The sequence below is a fragment of the Heptranchias perlo genome, chromosome 36, assembly GCF_035084215.1.
Source record: "Heptranchias perlo isolate sHepPer1 chromosome 36, sHepPer1.hap1, whole genome shotgun sequence".
NCBI classification, from domain to species: Eukaryota; Metazoa; Chordata; class Chondrichthyes; order Hexanchiformes; family Hexanchidae; genus Heptranchias; species Heptranchias perlo.
Genome location: NC_090360.1, coordinates 10,525,743 through 10,548,083, shown reverse-complemented (window position 1 = coordinate 10,548,083; position 22,341 = coordinate 10,525,743). Strand labels below are relative to the sequence as shown.

Sequence of the window (22,341 nt, the reverse complement as noted above, 5' to 3'; positions counted from 1 at the left end):
TATAGTTTACCACAGTACAGTGCGACCACCTACACAGAACTTCTTGCTTTAAAAAAATCACTAACCAATTACTTTCCCCCTGCAAATAAACACTGCCTAGGCTAGGCTCCTTTTAAGTGAGGCTGGAGGAGTCTGTATTTGAAACTGTCTGGGGCTGATAATAGTTTCAATCCCTCATCTACACAGCTGAAACTTTGTGAAAGACTAAAAAGTTGCTGAAATTTAAACTTACAACAAACTTTCAATCTTTTAGAATAGAAACATTGAGGAAAAAATAGTAAAAAGGCTATTAATTACTGGTAGCCAAACTTATGCGAAAACATTAAACATGCAGGGAATATGAATCTCATCATTCTCTAGCACTAGTCTGGCTGTTCTTATATAAAAGATGCACTCTTTTTCATGAAAAAAGTTTTAAAATAATAAAAATGACTTACTAATTGCCCGATTCGTCATATATCAAACCTATATATAACTCCTGTAAAACACACACGTCCAATAAAATTGCATATCAATTTATTTAATAAACATTTCCATATCAACATTTTATCTTTTTAGTTTTAACCCTATCCCTTAAAGAGTAGTTCTCAGTTTGTCTATTCCCAGTCTCAGTCAAGGATGAGGATGAGGATGAGGAACATGTACATTAAGTCTATTGCTTTAGGTCCTTCATCATACACCATCAAAGGAAGCAGCACAGACACCAGACATCCCACTACAAATTCAAATCCACATTAAAATGCCAGTTTCAGTTTAGCAACTTAGCCACTTGTTTATTTATATTAAATAACTTTACAATGATTTGCAACTAAACTGTAAGTACAGCAATTCTAACCAACAAAAGTGAACATGGATATGATATTTTTGATAATAAACGAGTTGATTTTACAGAACTGAGGACAGGCAAAAACATTAGTGAAGATTTCAGTGCATAAAATAATAAAACAATGAGAACACTCAAAAATACATCTTTAATGGAGGGTGGAATATTGTGAAATATTGAAATCTCACAATGCTGCTTTAATGAATCCAATGTCCTCGCCTCACACACCCACCCTTGAAATTCATTCAGTTGTTCATCATCCTCCATATAAAGACGTTGTCCTGATGCCTGTCCTAAATTTGTCCTTCACAACTGAACCTGCTGCCTGTACTGAGGGAGTGCTGCACTGTCAGAGATGCCGTCTTTCGGATGAGACGTTAAACCGAGGCCCCGTCTGCCCTCTCAGATGGACGTAAAAGATCCCACGGCACTATTCGAAGAAGAGCAGGGGAGTTCTCAATTTTTATCCCTCAACCAACATCACTAGAAAAAACAGATTATCTGGTCATTATCACATTGCTGTTTGTGGGAGCTGGCTGTGGATAAATTGGCTGCCACGTTTCCTACATTACAACAGTAACTCCACTTCAAAAATACTTGATTGGCTGTAAAGCGCTTTGGGACGTCCTGAGGTTGTGAAAGGCGCTATACAAATGCAAGTTCTTTCTTTCATGTCTTGTTTTAAGATTACTTTCTTTGTCCTGTTAAATATTATACAGGAAGGTCCATTCCGAGAAATCTGATTTCAAGACGGAAAAGCACTGATTAATCATTCCTTATCGCTCTACCCCATCATAATGGACATCAGCCTCAATGCACTATCGCTAGGGCCTAGGCACCCCTCCATCCCCCTGATGTTCTGGCAACCAAAACTCTGTAGTATCAGATGCAGCCTGACCAGACTACTGTTCAGTTTGTGGGGATTTGAACTCAACCGATTTGTAACATAACTCCGCATCCTATTCAGTTTGTTTATTGCTGTCTCAGTGTTCGGAAATGGTCAGCAACAAGTTAACTAACACCCCCAAATCTCTTTCAACTTGCCACAGGCAAATTTACCCACCAATGGAGTACATGTGCCTCCTATTTTCATTTCCAATATGCAGTACTTAGTATTTGGCTGTACATAATTGCTAATATTTAGAGAACAAGATAGCTATTCATTTCAAGTTCTATATTGAAACAATTCTCCCTCTTGAAAATGGAAACTAGAGAGCATAGAAACTAGTTGTATATGAGTCTAATTGTTCATCTCCTCAAAATGTATCGTACGTGCGTTTAGAATAAAGGAAGAGGCATATTAAAGATGTTAGATAAAAAAGATAAGAATGCTATTTAGCTCAATTTGAAACCACATCTATTATGTATATATCTCTTATCTCTCTACATTATAAGCCACCTGCAAGTATCACACTTACTTCCTGTATTTCACTTTTCTGTCACACAAACTTATCTATTGATAAAAAAAACTGGCCCCTCAGAGTCCTCCCAGGTCCACCTCCAGGGCAGGTAGGGTTGCGGTGCTACGTTCCACAGCACTTTCCACCCGAGGTCTGTAAAAATCACCCCCCACCCCCCAAACATTTCCTAAGTACTTAACAACTTAAAGCCAGATACTGGTCACAGCTGGGAATGCGGCTTCTGGGATTTCTTTACAGGGTCAGGACTCCCAAAAGGGGCTCCACAGCAATGAGCCAGGGAAGCCTCTGTTACTTAAAATGTATGCTACACTGACACTATTAATTGCTAACATACAGGCCTGGAATTACCTCCATGGGTGCACCTGAAAGTTAGACCTGAAAATGGGCCCATTCTGCCAATGCCAAGTTACACTCAAATAGGATACGCCTGAACGTAAAATGAGCGTAAATGGGTGTAAATCAGCATAAACAAGCGTGGCCCAAGGAAAGTGCCGAATTCATACCATATATTTCTTCTTTAAGTATGAAAATTAAAGCTTCAACTCAATTAACCATCATTCATGCATATTAGGCTCAGTATTAAGAACCTACAATTGGGGAAGCTTTTCATTTTTTAATGTGACTTACACTGATGTCATGAAAATGCATTCAAAGAAACAGGAAATATACAGATTTCAGTGAGGATAAATTATAAAAACTTTCAAAAAAGTGCCATAAAACACCAGAAAAATGACTGTTTCCTGCTGCGCCTGAAAATCTGGTTGTTTCTCTGAATAAGTGCAATTGTGGGAAACTTGTGTATAAGGCACGGTAACTTTGGGGCAGGGCCATTATTATGAGTGGTGAGGTGTTTACACAGAGGGATCAATATACAATCGTAAAAGATCGAGAAGATTTGGGGGTATTGTACTTACGCACATAACTCATGATCTTTTAGGCCGCTTATTTGATTTGTTCCCCGATTGCGCACATATAAGGGAGCAAATATGCAGGAAATTAAGACACAGTATTTACTTTAAATGAGAGAGGCTTTCACAACTCACTGGTGGGGAAGGCACTTTGTAAAACTTCTAGAGGGCAGGTGGACCGATGAAGGTTCCATTCTCCTCCACTGCTCCCATCCCTCCCCCAACTATATGAACATCTTCCCCATCATCTTCCTCTATCCTGAGCTTCAAAAATAAATTAAATTCATTACTAGGTAAACAAACATAAAATAATAATCAAGGCTACTGATTTACAATTCCCATAGAAATATGGATTTAATGAAATAATTTGAACTTTAAAATACAAATACTCCCACAATGCTTGATAATAAAAATACATTTCATTTAGTCAAACACCATCAATCAGTGGCCCCGGTAATATATTCAATGTTACATTGCATAAAGCAGCATATCTCGGACTCACCGCTTGCAATACCACTCGTAATGTATTGAATGTCTTGCAATGTATAGTCTGCTGTCGCACTTCAGTGTAGTGCTTTTCTATCACTGTTAATCATAAGCAAATTTATTCTAACCTAGGCAAAAAAAAAATCTACCACAACAGATTGCATTATTCTTCCCACATGACTGACTCCCAGCCTTGACTTCTACTTTCTGAAGAGATGCAGCGGCCTATGGGATAAGTAAAAATAAATTAACAAAAAGAGAGTAGCTCCAAGCTAGGTAGGAAGATTTTAACCCTTTTAACAATGAGTCTCACAATTAGGATAGTTACTGTGGGCAATTAGCTCTCTTTCTCACAGATGCAAAGCAATGGTGTGTGTTTCAGCTATTTCTCTCCAGCATGCTGGTTCCACACTGTCTTCAACTTAATTGATCTGTTAATTCAACAGACCCAGAGTTCTCATCTGAAACCTGATCCATAAGTGAATCCACCCATCATTTCAAGAACGCAGATCTAAGCAATCACACCTTTTAGCCTTAAAGAAACATATAATTACATTGTATTGCTCCTGTTTTTATAAAACAATGCATCCTCTAGCTTAACATAAGTAGTATTGTGAAATATTCACCATGACACAAAGTGTCTAGCACAGTTCCATCACAATACTAGCAATGATATAGCAGTTCATCAGAAAATAAAATAACTATACAATTACAAAATATTATTTTGCAGAAATCACAAGTTTGGCATCCAAGGAAAGGTGGCCTTGCATCATTTGTGGTACATCCCTTGAATCTCCAGGCCACTTCTTAAACCTACTGCAGTTAATTTAAACAACGGGCATCTATACAGCCCTTGACGTAGAAAGGTGACCCACGATACCACACAGAGGCATAATGAAAAAAAAGGACGCTACGCCAAAGGAGATAACAGGAGGAATGACCAAAATCTTGATCAAAGAGGTGGGTTTTAAGGAGGGTGTTAAAGGAGAAGAGGGACATGTTTAGAGGTGCAGGGGTTTTGGGAGGAAATGCCAGATCGTTGGGCCGAAGCAGCTGAAGGCACGGCCGCCAATGTTGAGGCAAAGGGAGGGAGGATACACAATAGGTTTATAGAAATGGGGCCACTGCTAACTGCATTCTCTTAACTGCTGGAAGTAGAGCTCTGCATATACATGCAGCCATAGGCAGGATAATTGGAGTTCTATCCAGGCAGTGTAAACAGGGAAATGGAGTTAAGGTACAGATCAGCCATGATCTAATTGAATGGCAGAACAGGCTCGAGGGACTGAATTGCATACTCCTGTTCCTATGTCACTGACATGCTTGTCAGCAGCCTCTCTGCCCTGCAGAATCTCCCAAGATTTCTGCTGCGATTTTCTTCCAACCCCACAATTCAAGTTGTGACTGTGCTAAGACAGCCTAGGGGCACCAGAAACTGAAAGCATTTTCCCTGTTGCTAAAAAGGGAGTGCACAAAAAAAAAATCAAGAAAAAGAAAAATACCAAATACGTTAACAAAGCAACCAAAAAAATTGAAATGGAATACAAAATTTAAAAAGGCAACACAAATAGGTTTTCTTACAAAAATCAAATGGTTATACGTCACTCCACACCTACAATCTGCACTATCTGACCGAAATTGATTCTTTTTTTCCCTCAAGTGTACCAATGAATTTAACATTGTTTGACAACTAATCAAAGCAGAATACACCAGGAACAATAGTTTATGAAAAAATGGTTTCCGTCTGCATGGTCAGCTCCAGTGGTGCATTGATGTAAACCACCAAATGTGTATCCTCTAAACAAATGCATTAATGTTTTGCACTACTTTGTCACTGCACTGGCTTTGTCATTGAAAACAAAACTGCTCCATCCATGAGCTGAACCGACAGAACTTAAAGTTTTACACTAACCCTGCTGTAAGGATTAAATTCGGTAATGATGTCTGGATAAATACAACCGACATTCTCCAGTATAATGTAAAGGTAAACATACTGGCAGGTGAGAAATACATAGCACAAACTGTACATGCCCAAATTTTTGTAGACTTGAGCCATTTTTTGTTAGGGATTATAGCTAAACACTGGTATGCAAAATCCTTTTTAAAAATGAACAGAACAAGTTATGGTGCAAGACAGACAGAAAAAAAGAAACAAATGAAAGGAAACCAACATTGATAGGGCGAGATGAAGGAGGGAGGGAGGAGGCTCGAGTGGAGCATAAACCTGTTGGGCCGAATGACCTGTTTCTGTGCTTTTCACTGTGATTCTACAACACACAAAACAGCTGCCGCAATTTTACACAGTTCAATCCATAACTGATCACAGCCAGGAAAATTAATTCCCATTTCAAATTGATTGCACCCTGTGCTCTTGACTATCAATTTACAAGATCACAAGATATCAATGAGGAAAGTCAATTGGCCCATCATAGCTCATCCATCCAGAAGGACCTTACAGTTCCACGGTCTAAGTAGATCAGTGTTGAACTACAACAACAACACCTTGCCTTTATATAGCACCTTTAATGTAGAAAAACGTCCCACGGCACTGCACAGACAAAAATTGCCACCGAGTCAAAGGGAATATGGAAGAAGTACTTGCAATTATACAGCACCTTTCATGACCTCAGGTCACCCCACAGTGCTTTGCCGCCAATTAAGTACTTTTAAATTGAGGCATTGGTAAACCAGGAGCCAACATAAGTCCGTGAGCATGGAGATGATGAGTGAACATAACTTGGTGCGGGTTAGGATACAAGCAGAATTTTGGATGAGCTCAAGTTTATGGAGTGTGGAAGATGGGAGGCTAGCCAGAAGTGCATTGGAACAGTCGAGTCTGGAGGTAACAAAAGCATGGATGAGGGTTTCAGCAACAGATGGGCTGGAACAAGGGCAGAGATAGGCGATATTACAGAAGTGGAATTAGGTGTTTTTTGTGATGGAGAATATGGGGTCAGCAGCTCAGCTCAGGGTCAAAAAGGACGCTGAGGCTCAGCCCGAGACAGTGGCCAGGGAAGCGGATGGAAGTGGTTGTGAGGGAACAGAGATTGTACCGGGGGCTGGAAATAATGGCTTTGGTCTTCCTATTGTTTAATTGGATGAAATTGCAGCTCATCCAGGACTGGATGTCGGGCAAGCAGTCTGACAACACAGAGGCAGTGGGAGGGTTGAGGGAAGGTGGTGGTGAGGTAGAGCTGGGTGCCATCAGCGAACATGTGGAACCTGACGTCATTACTTTTTTTTATTCGTTCATGGGATGTGGGCGTTGCTAGCGAGGCCAGCATTTATTGCCCATCCCTAATTGCCCTCGAGAAGGTGGTGGTGAGGTGCCTTCTTGAACCGCTGCAGTCCGTGTGGTGACGGTTCTCCCACAGTGCTGTTAGGAAGGGAGTTCCAGGATTTTGACCCAGCGACGATGAAGGAACGGCGATATATTTCCAAGTCGGAATGGTGTGTGACTTGGAGGGGAACGTGCAGGTGGTGTTGTTCCTATGTGCCTGCTGCTCTTGTCCTTCGAGGTGGTAGAGATCGGGGGTTTGGGAGGTGCTGTCGAAGAAGCCTTGGCGAGTTGCTGCAGTGCATCCTGTGGATGGTACGCACTGCAGCCACTGTGTGCCGGTGGTGAAGGGAGTGAATGTTTTAGGGTGGTGGATGGGGTGCCAATCAAGCGGGCTGCTTTCTCTTGGATGGTGTCGAGCTTCTTGAGTGTTGTTGGAGCTGCGCTCATCCAAGCAAGTGGAGAGTATTCCATCACACTCCTGACTTGTGCCTTGTAGATGGTGGAAAGGCTTTGGGGAGTCAGGAGGTGAGTCACTCGCCGCAAAATCATAGAATCATAGAAGTTACAACATGGAAACAGGCCCTTCGGCCCAACATGTCCATGTCGCCCAGTTTATACCACTAAGCTAGTCCCAATTGCCTGCACTTGGCCCATATCCCTCTATACCCATCTTACCCATGTAACTGTCCAAATGCTTTTTAAAAGACAAAATTGTACCCGCCTCTACTACTGCCTCTGGCAGCTCGTTCCAGACACTCACCACCCTTTGAGTGAAAAAATTGCCCCTCTGGACCCTTTTGTATCTCTCCCCTCTCACCTTAAATCTGTGCCCCCTCGTTATAGACTCCCCTACCTTTGGGAAAAGATTTTGACTATCTACCTTATCTATGCCCCTCATTATTTTATAGACTTCTATAAGATCACCCCTAAACCTCCTACTCTCCAGGGAAAAAAGTCCCAGTCTGTCTAACCTCTCCCTGTAAGTCAAACCATCAAGTCCCGGTAGCATCCTAGTAAATCTTTTCTGCACTCTTTCTAGTTTAATAATATCCTTTCTATAATAGGGTGACCAGAACTGTACACAGTACTCCAAGTGTGGCCTCACCAATGCCCTGTACAACTTCAACAAGACATCCCAACTCCTGCATTCAATGTTCTGACCAATGAAACCAAGCATGCTGAATGCCTTCTTCACCACCCTATCCACCTGTGACTCCACTTTCAAGGAGCTATGAATCTGTACTCCCAGATCTCTTTGTTCCATCACTCTCCCCAACGCCCTACCATTAACGGAGTAGGTCCTGGCCCGATTCGATCTACCAAAATGCATCACCTCACATTTATCTAAATTAAACTCCATCTGCCATTCATCGGCCCACTGGCCCAATTTATCAAGATCCCGTTGCAATCCTAGATAACCTTCTTCACTGTCCACAATGCCACCAATCTTGGTGTCATCTGCAAACTTACTAACCATGCCTCCTAAATTCTCATCCAAATCATTAATATAAATAACAAATAACAGCGGACCCAGCACCGATCCCTGAGGCACACCGCTGGACACAGGCATCCAGTTTGAAAAACAACCCTCTACAACCACCCTCTGTCTTCTGTCGTCAAGCCAATTTTGTATCCAATTGGCTACCTCACCTTGGATCCCATGAGATTTAACCTTATGTAACAACCTACCATGCGGTACCTTGTCAAATGCTTTGCTGAAGTCCATGTAGACCACGTCTACTGCACAGCCCTCATCTATCTTCTTGGTTACCCCTTCAAAAAACTCAATCAAATTCGTGAGACATGATTTTCCTCTCACAAAACCATGCTGACTGTTCCTAATCAGTCCCTGCCTCTCCAAATGCCTGTAGATCCTGTCCCTCAGAATACCCTCTAACAACTTACCCACTACAGATGTCAGGCTCACTGGTCTGTAGTTCCCAGGCTTTTCCCTGCCGCCCTTCTTAAACAAAGGCACAACATTTGCTACCCTCCAATCTTCAGGCACCTCACCTGTAGCGGTGGATGATTCAAATATCTCTGCTAGGGGACCCGCAATTTCCTCCCTAACCTCCCATAACGTCCTGGGATACATTTCATCAGGTCCCGGAGATTTATCTACCTTGATGCGCATTAAGACTTCCAGCACCTCCCTCTCTGTAATATGTACACTCCTCAAGACATCACTATTTATTTCCCCAAGTTCCCTAACATCCATGCCTTTCTCAACCGTAAATACCGATGTGAAATATTCATTCAGGATCTCACCCATCTCTTGTGGTTCCGCACATAGATGACCTTGTTGATCCTTAAGAGGCCCTACTCTCTCCCTAGTTACCCTTTTGCCCTTTATGTATTTGTAGAAGCTCTTTGGATTCACCTTTGCCTGATCTGCCAAAGCAATCTCATATCCCCTTTTTGCCCTCCTGATTTCTCTCTTAACTCTACTCCGGCAATCTCTATACTCTTCAAGGGATCCACTTGATCCCAGCTGCCTATGCATGTCATATGCCTCCTTCTTCTTTTTGACTAGTGCCTCAATCTCCCGAGTCATCCAAGGTTCCCTACTTCTACCAGCCTTGCCCTTCACTTTATAAGGAATGTGCTTACCCTGAACCCTGGTTAACACACTTTTGAAAGCCTCCCACTTACCAGACGTCCCTTTGCCTGCCAACAGACTCTCCCAATCAACTTCTGAAAGTTCCTGTCTAATACCATCAAAATTGGCCTTTCCCCAATTTAGAATTTTAACTTTTGGGCCAGACCTATCCTTCTCCATAGCTATCTTAAAACTAATGGAATTATGATCACTTGTCCCAAAGTGATCCCTCACTAACACTTCTGTCACCTGCCCTTCCTTATTTCCCAAGAGGAGGTCAAGTTTTGCCCCCTCTCTAGTCGGGCCATCCACATACTGAATGAGGAATTCCTCCTGAATACACTCAACAAATTTCTCTCCATCCAAGCCCCTAATGCTATGGCTGTCCCAGTCAATGTTGGGAAAGTTAAAGTCCCCTACTATTACCACCCTATTTTTCTTGCAGCTGTCTGTAATCTCCTTACATATTTGCTCCTCAATTTCCCGTTGACTATTTGGGGGTCTGTAGTACAATCCTATCAAAGTGATCTCTCCCTTCTTATTTTTCAGTTCTACCCATATAGACTCAGTGGGCGAACCCTCGGATATATCCCCTCTCACTACTGCCGTGATGTTCTCCCTAATCAAGAACGCAACTCCCCCTCCTCTCTTACCTCCTGCTCTATCTTTCCTATAGCATCTGTACCCTGGAACATTGAGCTGCCAGTCCTGCCCCTCCCTTAGCCATGTTTCAGTAATAGCTATAACATCCCAGTCCCATGTACCCATCCATGCCCTGAGTTCATCTGCCTTGCCCATCAGACTTCTTGCATTGAAATAAATGCAGTTTAATCTAGACTTCCCTTGGTCTTTGCCCTGCTTTCTCAGACCATCTGTCCGGTCATGTTCTGTACACTCTCCCTTACTGCCTTTTGTTTCTGTCACCACTTTATTTCCCACTGACTTCCTGCATCGGTTCCCATCCCCCTGCCACATTAGTTTAAACCCTCCCCAACAGCACTGGCAAACACTCCCCCTAGGACATTGGTTCCAGTCCTGCCCAGATGCAGACCGTCCAATTTGTACTGGTCCCACCTCCCCCAGAACCGGTTCCAATGGCCCAGGAATTTGAATCCCTCCCTCTTGCACCATCTCTCAAGCCACGTATTCATCTTAGCTATCCTGTCATTCCTACTCTGACTAACCCGTGGCACTGGTAGCAATCCTGAGATTACTACCTTTGAGGTCCTACTCTTTAGTTTAACTCCTAACTCCCTAAATTCAGCTTGTAGGACCTCATCCTGTTTTTTACCTATATCGTTGGTGCCTATATGCACCACGACAACTGGCTGTTCACCCTCCCCCTCCAGAATGTCCTGCAGCCGCTCCGAGACATCCTTGACCCTTGCACCAGGGAGGCAACATACCATCCTGGAGTCTCGGTTGCGTCCGCAGAAACGCCTGTCTATTCCCCTTACAATCGAGTCCCCTATCACTATAGCTCTGCCACTCTTTTTCCTGCCCTCCTGTGCAGCAGAGCCAGCCACGGTGCCATGAACCTGGCCACTGCCACCTTCCCCTGGTGAGCCATCTCCCCCAACGGTATACCTGTTTTGGAGGGAGATGACCGCAGGGGACCCCTGCACTGCCTTCCTACTCTTCCTCTGTCTGTTGGTCACCCATTCACTATCTCCCTCAGTAATTTTTATCTGCGGTGTGACCAACTCACTGAACGTGCTATCCACGACTTTCTCAGTATCGCGGATGCTCCAAAGTGAATCCATCCGCAGCTCCAGAGCCGTCAAGCGGTCAAACAATAGCTGCAGCTGGACACACTTCCCGCAGGTGAAGGAATCAGGGATACAGGAAGGAGCCCTGAATTCCCACATCCCACAACAGGAACATGACACGGCCCTGGGATCTCCTGCCATGACTTAACCCTTAAATTAGCTTAAGAACAACTACAATGTCAAGAGAAAAAAAAAGGAAAGAAAAACTACTTACCACTCCCTTTAAGGAGTTTACTCCTTTAAATTGTTCTCAATTTAGAGAATGTTAACTGCACTAGGGACCTTGATTCACTAAAAAATAAACGCTACTTCCTATAAGACCTGCAGACCTTCCCTTTCCTTTTACTTTAGTTACTGTAGATAAGTAGAAATACTCACCTGAACCTACTCACCAATCAGGTGCCTCCCCTGTGTCGCGTCCCGATCTGATTCCTGACGTCACTTCGAACTCGGTCGCAGCTCCGCTCGGCTCGGCTCCTCTCAGCGCTCTGAAATCCCGCCTTTTATCGGACGCTCCCTCCGCTCGGCTCGGCTCCTCTCAGCGCTCTGAAATCCCGCCTTTTATCGGACGCTCCCTCCGCTCGGCTCGGCTCCTCTCAGCTGCACTCAGCGCTCTGAAATCCCGCCTTTTATCGGACGCTCCCTCCGCTCGGCTCCTCTCAGCTGTTCTCAGCGCTCTGAAATCCCGCCTTTTATCGGACGCTCCCTCCGCTCGGCTCGGCTCGGTTCTGACCTGCTCTCGTAGCCACCGTATTTATATGGCTGGTCCAGTAAGTTTCTGGTCAATGGTGACCCCCAGGATGTTGACGGTGGGGGATTCGGCAATGGTAATGCCGTTGAATGTCAAGGGGAGGTGGTTAGACTCTCTTGTTGGAGATGGTCATTGCCTGGCACTTATCTGGCGCGAATGTTACTTGCCACTTATGAGCCCAAGCCTGGATGTTGTCCAGGTCTTGCTTCATGCGGGCTCAGACTGCTTCATTATTTGAGGGGTTGCGAATGGAACCGAACACTGTGCAATCATCAGCGAATATCCCCATTTCTGACCTTATGATGGAGGGAAGGTCATTGATGAAGCTGCTGAAGATGGTTGGGCCTAAGACACTGCCCTGAGGAACTCTTGCAGCAATGCCCTGGGGCTGAGATGATTGGCCTCCAACAACCACTACCATCTTCCTTTGTGCTAGGTATGACTCCAGCCACTGGAGAGTTTTCCCCCTGATTCCCATTGACTTCAATTTTACTCGGGCTCCTTGGTGCCACACTCCGTCAAATACTGCCTTGATGTCAAGGGCAGTCACTCTCACCTCACCTCTGGAATTCAGCTCTTTTGTCCATGTTTGGACCAAGGCTGTAATGAGGTCTGGAGCCGAGTGGTCCTGGCGGAACCCAAACTGGGCATCGGTGAGCAGGTTATTGGTGAGTAAGTGCCGCTTGATCGCATTGTCGACGACACCTTCCATCACTTTGCTGATGATTGATGACTGATGGGGCGGTAATTGGCCGGATTGGATTTGTCCTGCTTTTTGTCCAGTAACATAACCACTATGCTACCGTACCCATCAGCATACATGATGTCACCGAGGGGCAACATATAGATGAGAGCTGGGAGGGGGCCAAGGATAGATCCTTGGGAGACTCCAGAGGTAACGATGCGAGGATGGGAAGAGAAGTCATTGCAGGTGATTCTCTGGTTACAATTGGATAGGTAAGACTGGGCACTCCCACGCAGCTGGACAGCGGGGGAAGAGGTGTTAGAGGAAAACAATGTGGTCAACCATGTCAAACCTGCAGAGAGGTCAAGAAGGATGAGGAGGGATAGTGCACCGTGTTCACAATCAGAGGATGTCATTTGTGACTCTGGTTAGGGCCAATTCAGTGCAGTGGCATGGGGTGGAAACCTGATCAGAAAGGTTCAAACGTGAAGTTACAGGAAAGACAAGCACAGATTTATGACTTACAAGGAATATGGAGAGGAATGGGAGGTTGGAGATGGGGTTGGGGGGGGGGAGGGGGGGGGGGGGGGAAGGGGTGGTTAGTTTGCAAGGACAGTCAAACACTAAAAGATGTAATGCCAAATTACTGTACTCTAAATATAATTCATTGTGTGGAGCTTTGAGAGGTTGAGATATGATACAGCGCTATATAAATGCAGCTGTTATAATAAGTTCCTGAAATTCATATTGGCAAAAGTTTACTGAACCCAAATCAGGCACAGCACACTCCCAGCGTGACATGGTTTACAACAGCCCACTCTTCTTATCTGTAGTCACACCATCACCACCTCCCATGATCAAGGACTGCATTGGGACTACTGCCAAAGACAGTTTTTCCATTTTAATTGACTGATAATTCAAATGCTGGTAGAAGATTCAATTTTACTGCTCCATATTCCAATTAGATCAAAACAATTTTGCAAAATTCCCAACTTGACATCAAACCATGACAGTCTTCCATCTCTGACTCCAATTCGTTTTGATGGCAGTAAGAACGATGGAATATGGAAATGTAAATGATTTTGAAATAAATTTAAAATTCTCATGAGACCACCAACTGATGCTGCATGTGAGAAAACAGACCGGATTTTTTAAACTTGATAATTAATCATTTCAGGGCTGGTGATACATTATGCACATTTAGCAGTTCAGAGGTATACAGGACCTAGATGAGGTATGGACCAACACTTTTCATAATGTCTTGTCCAAGATGCTGCATTGTGTCTTTAAAATTGGTTTGACTCACAGTTCTTTGCTTGGAGCTCTTAGGCTGTAATAAATATATAAACGATTAGCCATTTCTTTAACTGAAACCCACGTCCAAGTAACTCCAGTGAGACAACTCCAGAGCCAGAAGCGCTTGTGTTACAGTTGAGGACACTGACAAACAGACTCCTTTAGGAATTTCAAAATGTCTTGTGATTTGATCTCAAAAAACAATTTATATATGACCCTGGGAAGTTTCAGGGTAACTACGGCATAAGAGCAGCGTTGTGCCATTTTTCCCCAAGGAAATTAGTGCGTTACTGATTTTCAGCAGTGTCAACCTGAAAGAACGCCACACACTAATTTCATCAATCATTTGCCGAAACCCTCTGTTGCTCCATGACATGGATACACCCCTATGCAAAAGACCAGCTCACGTGAATTTCTTGCATTTATAAATAATACACTGGCATAGATTCACACCCAAAAATTTAGGTGTAGCACAGTCCGTAGTCACCTGATATTGGAAGAACGGAGATTTCTGAAGTTTGATGGATTTATCATCACTTTTTTTTAAATTTCTGATTGAGGCCTGCACCATACTTAACCAAAGTGCTGTCAGTCACAATGCGCCCAAAACTTTTTGCAACCCATCTCTTTTCCCCATATGTCCTTGAGGACAAGTAAGCAGTTAGAATGGCCTTCTCAATGGGCATACCCCTGATCTGCATAATAATAGAAGAGGAAGAGGAACAGCAGAGGCATAATTTCTGCATAATTGTGATCCTGGAAATTTGGGGCCATATGTATCAGAGTGAGTTAATTACACTGTTGCTTTTTATCTGACTAATTTTTACTTCTATATAATTTTGAATTAGTAGTTATGGGCACAGTTATATGCTCTATCAGCATGGTGTTTTTCTGCCTATTGGAGAGATCAAGGCCAGGACATTCCTTGGAGCTGCTCCTGCTCCACCGCTGTAACTTCACACCAAAGGTGTAGCAGAAACCTCATTTACGCACGCAAGCGTTTTTGTGCCATACTTCTGCCGAAGTTACATCGGCAGAGCAGACCTGAAGAATTTTTCTCAGCCCAGGAGTTTACGGTGGATAATCTTTATTATGCCTTGTATAACTCAACAGAAGAAAGATAGATCATTCGCCCTGAAGCACAAGACATCCCATTCACTACGCATGTGTCTGCTCGTAGGCAGTGCAGGCCTGCTCATGGAGGCTGTCTTTTGCACTGAAAGCATTGAGAAAGGACCTGAATCATAACAATGAGGATCAGAAAAAGAAATACTCAATGTTACCTCTGATTAGCCATTTTATTCATTTAAATTCATGACCTCAGCTGTGCAGTCAATGGGAAAACACCACTGCTTTGTATCCAATTAACAGAAACAGAAAGATGGTTGATATGACTAGCCCTCCAATTTTCCATCTTTCTGTGGAGAATATACCTGGGTTCCATGGGACACTTCCCCAAATTGAAACCAAAAACTCAGTATAACTTAGATCTGTGAGCTCCACATTAGTTACGACTACTATAACTAGCCCCTTCCAATTGCCAAGTGTCAGTCTTGGCTAAGTGGTAAGTAGCACTCTTGCCTCGGAGTCAGAAGGTTGTGGGTTCAAGCCTCACTTCAGACTTGAGCACATAATCTCGGCTGGCAGTTAAGTGCAGCACTGAGGGAGCAACGCACTGTCGGAGGTGCCGTCTTTTGGATGAGGCCTCGTTTGCCCTTTCAGGTGGACACAAAAGATCCAATGGCACTATTCGAAGAAGAGCAGTTCTCCCAGAGTCCTGGCCAACATTTCGCCATCAACCAACAACTAAAACAGATTATCTGGTAATTTATTTCATTACTTTTTGTGGGACCTTGCTTTGCGCAAATTGCCGCGTTTCCTACAGTACAACAGTGACTACACTTCAAAAGTACTTCAAAATTGGCTGTAAAGCACTTTGGGACGTCCTGAGGTCGTGAAAGACGCAATATAAATGCAAGTCTTTCTTTTCTTTCAATTACAGGGAACTATCCCCTGCATCTCAGAGTGGCTTCACTGGAAAAAGTCAGGTATGGGGAAGAGACTTTATATCAACCTTTACTGTGGTTTCCAGGGTTAGACAACTTCAGAAGAACCCTCAAGCTGGTTTGAAGTGAAAACTTCATGATGTCACATGAAGAGGAGTTCTAAACAGGTTGCCTATGTCCAGCAGTTCAAATACATTCAACAGGGATAGCAAGAAAGGCATAAATAAGGTATCCCCATTTATAACATTAAAGATTATGGGATATTTCAGCAAGTACATAGTTCTCCTTCAATATAATTAAACTATAACAAAGGTAGGGAACTATTAAAAAATTCAGGTCTGGTTAAAAATATTTATGTTTTTTAAAAAACAATGAAAATTGTAGTATAGCACATCAATTAAGTGTTTTATTGAAGAAACTCTTTGTAACGTGCTTCTCAGGAGACTAAGTGTCTAAGAGCCTGAAGGCAGATGAAACATAAAAAGTAGGTTCATCGTTACAAGAAGTGATGTCAGAGAGTATGACATAAATCAAGTGATACCTTGTGTTATAACTTTAGCAGGTGCCAAAGGCACAATAATCATGTTTCAGCTTCTATTGTCACAGACAGAAACACAAAAAGTAAAATGGTAATCCAAGTCTTTTTTTAAAAAAAAAGTTCCATTAATATCTCCTTGTTCAAAATGAATAATACGAGATCTGAATAGCAATGTTGCCGACTGATAGGCATCTGGATCAATGACTTGGCTTGTCTGACAGCATCAGAAAGAGCTGGACAGAGCTCTTCAATATATTTTAAAGACAATAAACGTTTTGTTGGTGTAGTGTATAGTACCTATGCTTCAGTTCCAACAGTTAAACCCACTCAGTACACTTCAGTGGACAATTTGGCATTCATCTCCATTGCATAATTTGTCTGTTCGTAATATGCATCAAGTCTTTAATCAAAGACAAAAGATAGATTCCTGCAGCTTCCTGCAATTAGTTTAGCTGTACTATTCTAAACTGCAAAGGGGCATTTGACCCAGTGTAATTCAAAGTAATGCAAAACCTTCTCACCTCTCCAAAGTTTTGATCATTCTTAACCAGCTTTTCACAGGGCATGTATAAAGGAACTATTAAAATGTTGATTTTCCCAGTATCTCACTTTGTAAAAAATGGAGGCATTTTGCAAAAATCCAGCTCAAAAGTGACAGTAATGTTCCTCATTTTTAGATATGGTATATCAACTTTAAAATATTAAACAGCAGGGAGGAAAGATGAAATTTTGTCCAAAATGCACCCCATTACCATCAGAATCCTTCCTGCTTTGCGAGAAGGTTTCAACCATTCTATCAATAGCCCTTACACTAAATTCTTCCCAAGTATTCTTCTTGAAATTTACATAAGCTCAAGTATAGGCAAGACACACACAGTACAACAATTAGTGTTGCTGCAATAAACAGGGATAATCTTTGGGTTCATCAGCTAAAAATATTTCTTCCAGTGGACCTTTTCCATTGGCATTAAAAATTAATGTCAGAACAAAAGAATTCTCCACTACAGTATGATCTGGCTGTAATGAAAGGAAAGCTTTTCTTAAACTCCACACACACATGATTTGAAATAGAAGTTCTGCAATATCACCTTACATTTGCTGTTGGAAATTTAAATAGGCAGTGTAAGAATCTGTTAACCTCACTCATCAGAGCTGGTACAACTACACAGGATGCTTTTACTGAAGAACACCAAGTTATTGCCAAGTTAGTGTGTGGCCAATTAGTAGCAATTTTAGTTAAAATAGTCTTCACTTTTTGTTTTTAAATGGGTTACCACAACAAGACCTAAACATTTCCATCTTTATGACCATTTATTAACATCTATCGTATACTGGTTTTATCCCATTCATGCCTTAAATCAAAGAATTACAGTCACAAAAATAACCTGTCAAGACTGCGAAGTTTGTGCTAACCATTTAAAAACCTGTGCATGTTTTGAGAAAAATCACATTCTTCAGTTATCTCATATTCCTGCAAAAAACTGGAAGCCTTAGATGCCAAGAAAAGTGCATCTTCCTCCATATGGAGAAATTTTAGGCAGGCCCGAATCCTCCTATTTTCAATTGGAGACAGGTAGCATTGCATCTGCCATTAGTCACTGAATTGTCACAATATTTGTGTGATCTCACCCAGCAGATCAGTTTGGGAGGGGGAGAGGGGAAGACTATAATCAATAATAGTTCAGAAATTACTTACTCAACTTCTAAACACAGCCAGGTACATCATTAAACTCTTGTTTTATGAATGTGCTCTGATTTATTGTTATTTATTAAGAAAAGAAGGCAGTGTGGCCAGTGGGTTTAATAGCTGACAACTCTGGGTCATAACGCAGTTTTAAACTGTAGAATATTCACCAGAAAGTCACAACAACAAGATTCCTACAATTTGAAAGTATTGATTTTGGTAGATTAGTTACATATAAAATAGTTTAAAAAATAAGGTTTAAGATCCATGTGAAATAGCAGTATTCCAGTAGCAATGGGAAACAACAATTGTTCTATACATGCAGAGAATCTGAACTTGTCAGTCTTGGCTCAGTGGCAGCATTCTCGCCTGAATCAGAAGGTTGTGAGTTCAAGCCCCACTCCACAAATTTGAGCACATAATCCAGGCTGACACTTCAGTGCAGTAGTTGGGGAGTACCCCACTGTCAGAAGTGCTGTCTTTCAGATGAAACATTAAACCGAGGCCCCAAGTGCCCTCTCAGATGGATGTAAAAGATCCCATGGCCCTATTGGAAGAGGAGCGGGGGAATTCTCCCAATGTCCTAGTCAACATTTATCAACACTACTAAAGGAGATCATCTGATCCAGTAGCATGTCCTTACATTCCAACAGTGACCAACTCCAAAAGTTGTTCATGGATCTGAAGCGCTTTGAGATGTCCGAGGATGTGAAAGACACTATATAAATGCAAGTTCTTTCAATATAATAGCATCTACACACAAAGAAATATAATACAAAATAGTTCCAGCGTGCCCATTTTAAGAGGAACCTTGTGCTTCACTGGACACAAGTTGACAAATCAGGTACGGTTCCATAGACACAAGTCACTCCGTGCTACTTCACTCAAATAGCCATTCCCAATTTGTATCCAGGACAGTGCGTGTTGGCAAGCTACTCAACTGTAGACGCCTTCACAACTGAGCACGATCATGTCCTTATCCAACGGCTAGGCCTGGTGCTTTCAGCAGTGGTCACTAGACGACAATCAGAAACAGAAACCCTACTGATTTTCCCATCCTTAACCCAGGGGTATTGAGGCAAACTGTAAACGCCCTACCACTGCCCTGGCTGAGATCATCTAACTTATACCCAGAACCTTTCTGATCTATATAAATTAGTTATTGATTGTGCTAACTATCTAAGCCATTCCAGCTGTGATTAATCTGTACTGTGCAAGTTCAACAAACTGCTTCTCCAAGTTATATGTAAGTCCTTCCAGATCACAATCAGACTTTTCCCATATACTCTGTAGTTTCACCCCTGGCTCCCATCAGCCAAGTATTTGATCACTTTCCTATACACATACACAAGTGGAACAGGAAAATAGGCAAAAAACAAAACTGCTCATAGTTTGCTAATGTCAAATAAATGCAATATATTAATCATATCCAAAACACTTCATCAATTCATCATATTATTTGATTGGCACCATTGTAAAGATCCTAGGAATGCAAACGTGAGAGCTCCAGACAATTTTTTTTAAAATAAAAAACTTAAGCACTTTTTATTTCTGTAAAATATAGAATCTGTATCAGTGTGGGAACATTGCAATTAAGTCAACATTTACTCATTTAATAAGTTTTGAACTGTTAAAATTTTGAATTGGCTAACTGTAAATTGAAATGGCTGTGAATGTGAGATTCTCATGATTTTTTTAGGTCAGTTAATGTAGAGCAATGATTTATAAACTATACTGGTTTGTATTTTTTTTAAACTGAAACAGAAACCACAAAATAAGGTTGCAGTTTCTACAACAAAACAAACTTATACAATGGGTGTTGTGTCATTTTAGCGATCATTTGAGTCTTTTATCCAGAAATTTGTGACAATTTCAGTTAGAAGACTGGTGCAGCCCAATTCTCATAACTTCTTGCACAGCATTTAGTCTATTTATCTTTCGTTTCCAGGGGCAAATGGGAACCAAATCGCTTAGGGTGGGGGAGGGGGGGGGTCAGCCAGTGATTTGACTCCAACTTGTCACTATATCAATCAATTTAGGCAATTCAAAACACAATCTATCTTTACTCCAAGTTCTCTAAATACTTAATTTACATCAGTACAGATCTTGAATTGATGGCAGCAAATAAATCTTTCTTTCCCCTCATTCTGTTTTCTTCTTTCTCCCCCTTCCAGTCTGTATTTTTAAAATCCTTTTCTCTTGTTTTTCCTTTTTGTTCATGCACTATTCTCACCAGCAACAGAGTGCGCCTAACATTAAGGATGGCATCACTAGAAAGATTTTAGCTGATGTTAAGATTCCACCACAATCTGCCAAATGGCTTGGAGCAGGGAAGTAGCCCTCTGATCCCAGAGCATTAGAAAATTTCACAAGAGGTAGGCAAATCTCATTCTATAATAGGGTAAAGATGATAGGTTAAAGACTTGCATTTATATTGCATGTCACTCAGAAACATCCAAAGCACTTTACATGCAAAGGAATTACCTTTAAGTGCAGCGATTATTATGCGATAGCAGAAGTGGAAAGATTCACATTTGAATGTATACGCTCAAGTGGAATACAAAAGGACTAAATATTTATCGACCATCCTGTGGTGACAGAACAATTAATGCACGAATATTACTATCCCCACGTAGTTTGGCAAAAATTAAGCTTATGATAAAGGCTAAATTCTAGAGATGTGATACAGATGACGGACTATTTTGGCACTCTCTGGGGATTTGTCCTTTTGTGTAGCAGTGGTTTGATAATTTCACAGACAAATCGAGTAAGAATAGATGTGGATCCGGAAATATGTATCTTGGCCACAAGTGTAATGTTATGGCACCAGCATGTGATTGCAGAAGGATTATTTCCGACTCCACCAATGGTGCAATACACTAAGCCATACAGACCATAAGGATTAATCCTCAGTCTGTGCTGAGTTAACTGATCTCAGCCTGGGCAGTAGTATGGGTGCTACAATGAGCCTTTGTATACAAATGCTACATTTAGCCACAAGGGTAGAGAAAGAAGGGGAAAAAAAATCAACCATGATTCCTGCTCTCAATTGCTATTGATTCCTGCTGGAAAGTGCACATATGTGAATTTTGGCAAGAACAAGATTCGACTCGGCTGTGATGCCCTGCGTGACTGGCTTGCCTGCTGACCTCACAAATGAAGAATGGCCATTTGGCAAGGTACGAGAGGGCTGCCAGTTACTGTGGAATTGTACCCAGCACAAGTGAGCACCTTCAGAATGGGAGGGGAACAAGTTGAAGAAAAAAAGTAAGTCCTTGTAAGCAAGGAGACTCATCATATTGACAGGGAAAACTAAATTATTGGCATATACCTATCAATGGAAAAACACAATCATGGAAAATATTAATTTGGAATTTTAGTTTTAGCAATCATGTAAAAAGTGAAGAAATTTATTCGTATTTGAAAAGATGGAGAAAAACTCAGAAAAATATACAAAATTATGCCCATGATGTGTGTGGCTAGAGAAAAGCAGAAAAGGAAAGGTCAGACTTATCAAAGCCAAGCAATAACTTTTTTAAGTTTCTGTTATTTTGTTTTGCTTTATTATTTATTTGTGTGTATTTTTCTTCCTCCCCTTTATTAGTTTGCTTGTTTCTATTTAGTTTGTGTATGTATGCGGTTGGAATATTATTGCATCTTTCAGTTCTTGAAGTCAATACTTTATGTATATATTAAAAGGGTCAGGTTATTTTGACTAACCTGATTATTTCTAATGTTATATAGAAAAGCAGTAAAATATAATCAACAAAAATAATTTAACAGTACTTTGCTTTATACAAACAATATGCTCTTCTTCAAGCCAGGAGGTCCAATAATACACATTTACTAGTAGATTTCCTGAGGCCAATGTTCTTCGGTAGTCCAGGGACTGGATTTGGTTTACAATTTTAACAACAACTTGCATCCATATTACAACTTTAATGTAGAAGTTTCCCACAGTGCATTACTGAGGGGAGCGAATAAAAAATACCGCATTCCCATTGCAGCCAAAACATGGCTGCAGTTCAACCAATGTTGTAATATAATTAGAAATATTACATGCCTTAATGATACAGAAATATCAGACATATTTTG

General features: G+C 41.7%; 1 protein-coding gene across 6 annotated transcripts in view; it reads right to left on the bottom strand.

Annotated features, from left to right (window-relative positions):
* Positions 1-22,341, bottom strand: part of dlg5a (discs, large homolog 5a (Drosophila)) — a 170,761-nt gene that overhangs the window by 140,143 nt on the left and 8,277 nt on the right. The gene's annotated exons all lie outside the window — the stretch shown is intronic.